At 42.6% G+C, this 6029-nt stretch overlaps 1 protein-coding gene across 1 annotated transcript in view; it reads left to right on the top strand.

Annotated features, from left to right (window-relative positions):
• The window catches only part of slco4a1 (solute carrier organic anion transporter family, member 4A1), a 50300-nt gene continuing 44271 nt past the window's right edge, over positions 1-6029 (top strand). The window contains exon 1 of the mRNA XM_033628594.2: positions 1-159. The gene's annotated coding sequence lies outside the window, so the exon portion shown is untranslated. The remainder of the gene's footprint in view (positions 160-6029) is intronic.

The following is a 6029-nucleotide window of genomic DNA, read 5'->3' as shown; positions in this document are numbered from 1 at the left end:
ACCGCGGTTACAACTCGCTCGCCCTATAAGAAAAGGGCGCTAACCCAGTAGCGTTGCAATTATTCCTACCATATTTGTAGCCGTTCCCCCACGAGACACGGCACGAATGACAGGACATTATGTGAGAAGAAGAACGGACCAATAAACGTGTATTTTAAGGTAAGCCTGTTCATTTCATGTGTAATGCTGGTGGTGATTTGGAAGGATGCGCTCCGTGGTGCGGCTGCTGCTCAGCATCAGCAGCATGGATATCCATGTATTCACATGTCCAAAGCTGAAATGGTTGCCTGAAAGACATTTACTCTGTAAAGTGCAACATTTTTTAGCGACCAGGAGTGAATGTGTGGTGACAGAGACACTGCATGTCTCCATCATTATTATATGCTTTTATAGGCTAAAATGAACAAAAGGCTTGTTCAACAGCAGCATCTGGTTGCATTAATCCTTCACATGAAGCTGACTCTAATCCACGGGCATGTTCTGTCATACAGTACTGTGCTGTAGCAAACACTTTATGAAAAAGCCTTCAACACCCATAGGATCCGCCGTAAGCGTCCATTCTAAACAACGCTTCGGAAGGCTATGTCACGATTATTAGAGCATATTGACATGGAGTCTACGTTCATTGGCATAATTGACAAAAATCATGGTTCATAATCGTACTGAGCTTCTGCCACGTGCCTTTGATTTGTTGATCGCTCAAATCGATGACTTACAGCTGTTGTGGGCTACAGCATGTCTCTCTGTATGTCAGAGAAAGGCTCCTATACAGGGAGGAACCACTGCTGGGGTTTTCATGGGAGGAGATACCAGGAATTAAACCGATCTCTAATCATGTGATCGTATGATTTCATTTCATTAACAGTAGACGGTTTAAAGCAGCGCCAAATCTCAAGGGAAGCCACTGCACTCGTGTTTTTGTCTTGCATCAGCTTCCTGAAACCATATGCAAAACGCTGCATAGCTTACAGGATATCTGCGGTATACTACGTGTCATATACAGCGTTGTTTGCTTTGTTCCTATCAAGTACATAACGCACAATGATGCGCCGCTATGGCCAGACACCCACACCTGCGCTCCGGGGAGACTGAGCAATGCTTCACGGGCTCCATGTGATGCAGGAGACGTGTATCATAGAGGCTGCATCAGGGAATTCCCAAACTGCTGACCTTTATATTCAGTATTCACTATCACAAGATTGTCCAACTCTTGGATTTACTATACAGATATGTGGTATAGGTAGCTATAGAGAGGAAGCACATTAAAATACTTAACAATAAATCCCTAAATCAAACTTCTACCTCTCTGAAAAACCCAGGCCTTATAATTATGCACTTTTTTTCACTCCATGTATGTGTACTAGAGTTTTTAAAGGTCCAGTGTGTAGGAATTAGGGGCACCTATTTGCAGAAATAGTGTATAATAATTATAACTATGTTTTTATTAGGGATGCACGATACTGGATTTTTTGCTGATATCCAATATGCCTACATGTAACAACTCATTTGACCAATAACCATACCTGATTCCCTGAAACCTGATACCTGATACTGATGCGATATATCCCCCTTTTTCCCTATCCCTAATTTTAGTGATCATCAAATCCCTTTGTAGTGGAATTAACATCATATTCTGCATGCATAATCTTATTGTGATGGCCCACCAGCAGATGGAGACATGGAATACAATGCTTTTCAGTGTATGTAATAATTATTTATTGTGCAAATTAAGAAATAGCATGTTGGCCAATTCTGATATAGTTCATTTTAAAGCCAATAACAGCCAATACCCATGATGTGCCAATATTGTTGTGCATCCCCACTTCTAGCTAGTGTTTTTTAGGGCCCGACCGATATGGATTTTTTGGGGCCAATGCCGATTCCAATATTATGGAATAAAAAAATCCAATAACCGATATATCGGCCGATTAAATTTTTACGTTTTTCAAGCGAACACACTGTCTGTGATCATTTTGACTTGACCAGCAGACTTTACTACCAGCCGATTGGCTGTTGACACAGGTGACATGCTCTATGTTCTAAAACATAGAGCCTGAGATTTGACCAGCTGAGTTGCGGATGACACCAGCCAGCTTGAGTTGAGCTCAGACCGGCCAGTTGACACCGCTGCAACTTTACTCTGCACATTCTAAAATGGTTTTGTCTCATCACAAATCTTTGGTCTGAACTGAGCTTATGTTTGCTGGCTAGAGGGACTAGAAATGGTTTCTGTTACTAGGTTGTTAGGGTCAGCCTACTTGCTGGGGTAGTAAATTAGGTTTCATTATATCGTTACCTACTGACATGACTGAGTGTTTTCCAGTTCTTAATGAGACGCCATTTCCATTGAACCATTGAGACAACTGTTATTTTGAGAATATATGAATGGATTTTGATTATAGCTTTTATTTTGTTGGTAACCATTGTATAACCGCAATATTCAAGGGTGAGCTTTATTGTCACTGTTGGCACTTCAGTGATGCTTACAAACCGGCCAAATTATTGTCATGCCAATAGTGACAGTTTGTGTAATGCTTAATTCTGCACTGTGCAGCTCAAGCATCCAGTTGACTTTGAATCTGGAGGGGGACTTTAAGATTTTCATGAAATCTAACCCTGTTTGGAACACTACCTCTCTGTATAGTAACCTAGTTTTCATTGTTAGTGGCAGAGTCCTTTATTCCTGTGCTGGAATCAAATTACCTGCCTACGCATGTAGGATTCACAGGAGACAATGCAGCATGGAATCCAGCCTTATTCTCTATGATTTTTTATCAGCCTCATTGTTTACTGTTTGCTCTCCTGACATTGTTTCAGTGTTTTAAGTTACTGCTAATGCAAACTGAACATCTACTGCTTTGCTTCACATTTCATTAATCTGGCAAAACACTGGGTGGCCATCAAGATCAATCATCAATAGAAATATTATTTGACCTCTTTCATTTTCATACTCAATGTTAACTGGACACCATCCTATACATGTGGTGTCATTATTTCTATAGCGTTGTTATCTATTATAACAGTATGTGGGTCAGGATGGAAGCATTGGGGGACCTGCTTGTTGTGTTACCTCGAGACATTCACTGTCCTTTACACATCATTTATGAGGTGCCCATTAGCTGACTCAATGGCCATGATGTAGGCACAAGCATTTACACACACAGATTACCAAGCATTAACCACAAAAACCCCGTGACAGTTACTGACAGTCATAACAATTTGTGTGCACAAATATGAGTTGTCACATAGCCTACATAGAGGGGAGTTAGTGGTGAGTCAGGTGTCATGTTGCTTGGCAAGTCTTCGGAGTATCATCATAGCATTTCCTTGTTTGGCATACTTCTATCTGGTAATGTGGCAAGAGAAGTATTATCATAAAGATTTACCAGAGCATGCAGATTTTGGGTATCGGAAAAATGACCAAGGGGTCGTTGTTGACGACGGCTTTCCTATTTGCAAAACATGCCGCAAAAAAGTCGCGGCCAAAGGCTCGAACACGAGCAACATGACTCAACACCTGCGGGACAACCACCCGGCTTTACATGCACAAGTAAAGGTAAATGCACAGTAACTGGGTTAAAACACGTCAATCTCAATTTATCTAATGTAACATTGAATTAAAAATTATATGTTAGCGTGTCATTTGCAATTAATGGCGTAGTGGTATGATACGAGTTGGGCTTACAGTGCAACGTGACAAGCTAAGGCACGTCTCAAAAACTTTTTGCAGTTTGTGTGCACACAGCGTGAGGTTGTAATGGTTTTAGGTCCGTGTAGCTCCTTGGAGTGAGACGACAGGCAGAAACTCACGTCCACACGAATGCGGGATTTCACAAATGCTCGTTGTTTATTTTTACATCAACTTAAAAACACTCCAAGCTTACCAAGCCCGGTTGTACGGCTACTACATTTTCATACATGAACAAAATAGTCGCCACATGTACTTATACCCATCACTGTTGTGTTGAGAGATAACAGAAAAAGCAGGAGCTCATAAGTATACGTCCGACCACCGTTGGGTGCGCTCAGCAGACTCAAATCATAACAGGCGCTGCTTGATGACGTTGCTGCTAGGCGACACAGTATACACCATGTTAAAGGCACATTTCATAAATTCGACTGTTAAAAGTTCAAATCCTTTTTTTAGTCGTCAGACTGTTTCAGTGTCAGTGTCAAAATTGTATTTTAACAGTCAGCTTAAGTCATTACTGTAAGCCCAAACAAAGCTCAACTGGGTGTTGGAAATTTATTTTCACTTTTCTTCTTTCTATTCACCGACACCTTCAGGCCAAGATTGGTGGTGCTGCAGTTCAACAACCAATGGTTGCAGAATCCTTCGCAAAGTGTGTCACCTATGGTCCTACCTCAAAACAAGCCCAGGATTTAAATACAGCTGTGGCCTATTTCATGTCTAAAGACATGATGCCATTTCAGATTGTGGAAAAACCTGGTTTTCTACATCTCATGAAGAAGGCAGTGCCACAATACAAAGTACCCACAAGAAACTACTTCTCTTCAAACAAAATCCCAGCCATGTACAAGGAAGTGAGAGGGAGTGTGGAGGAACAGCTGGCAGAGGGTGAGTGGTTTGGTGCAACCACAGACCTATGGACCAGCAATGGTGGTGGTGGAGAGCCCTTTATGAACTTTACAGTCCACTACATCTCTGCTGAGTGGAAGCTTACGTCTCACTGTCTTGAGACTCTTTATTTTCCAGAAGACCACACTGCAGAGCACATAGCAGAAATGATGGAGAACATGGTCTTGGATTGGAAAATAAAAAAGAGATTCTGTCTGGAATTACAACAGACAATGCCAGTAACATGAAGAAGGCCTTTGAAACATTTCCCTGTATTTGGTTTTCTTGTTTTGGTCATAATTTGAATTTGGCCATTTCCAAAGTCCTCAAGATACCAAGGGTGGAATCTCCTACCAGAGCATGCAGGCATTTGGTGAAAGGGTTTTCTCGAAGCTGGAAACAGAAACGTGAGCTTCAAAAAAAGCAGGCAGAATTGAACATCCTTGAGCACTCACTGATACACGATGTGGTCACCAGGTGGGGATCCACATTTGAAATGATCTCAAGATTCTTGGAGCAACAGCAGGCCATCTGTGGAGTGCTAGCAGGAGACAGATCCACCTGGCATCTTATGCCTAAAGACAATGACATCACTGTCCTGGAGGAAGTAAGCCAGCTCCTTTGTCCTCTCCATGACTTCACTGACGTCCTGGCCTCAGAGAAACAAGTCACACTATCCTCCCCGAAGCCAGTCTTGGAACACATCAACAACGAGACACTTGAAGAACAAGTGGAAGACAGCAATCTCACTAAACAAATAAACGTGTAATTAGAGAAGACCTGCTACAGCACCTCAGATATACAGAGGAAATGAAGAATGTGCTGAACATATGCAGTTTTGTGGACCCCAGGTTCAAAGGAAACTTTGTTGACAATCTGGATGACACAGTCAAGGCATGCAGTGATGAAGCACTGGCACTTGCATCACATCCACACACAGAAGAGCCTCCAGCAGCAACTGAACAGAGCACCTCCTCTGCCGCCATCGCCACCACCACTACCACCACCACCGCCACCACCGCCACTACAACCAAAAGGAAAGAGAAGAGCCTGCCTGGGTTATTGCAGCACATAACCACTGCAAAGAAGAACAGGTTAGCTGCTTCAGGAAGTGAAATGCTGTCATTTCAAGACAAAGTTGATTCTGAGATCAAACTGTACTTGTCCCTCACTGCTGTCAATGCAGATGATGACCCACTTGCTTGGTGGAAGGCACATGCGCAAGAAATGCCAATGCTTTCAAAAGTGGCCAGAAAGTACCTCTGTATCCCTACCACAAGTGTCCCTTCGGAAAGAGTGTTCAGCACAAGTGGCCATATCCTGTCTCCTCAGCGATCAAGATTCAGCTCTGAGCATGTGAACATGCTGACATTTCTTCACTTTAACCTGAACTGAAAGGACTTGAAGCAAGTCTGCAGGTGGCTCCTGCAGCCTTTCACCCCTTATTTTG

This window comes from Epinephelus lanceolatus, chromosome 8 (assembly GCF_041903045.1).
Source record: "Epinephelus lanceolatus isolate andai-2023 chromosome 8, ASM4190304v1, whole genome shotgun sequence".
NCBI classification, from domain to species: domain Eukaryota; kingdom Metazoa; phylum Chordata; class Actinopteri; order Perciformes; family Serranidae; genus Epinephelus; species Epinephelus lanceolatus.
The sequence above is the reverse complement of the archived record's forward strand: the minus strand, read 5'-3'. Positions and strand labels throughout refer to the sequence as shown.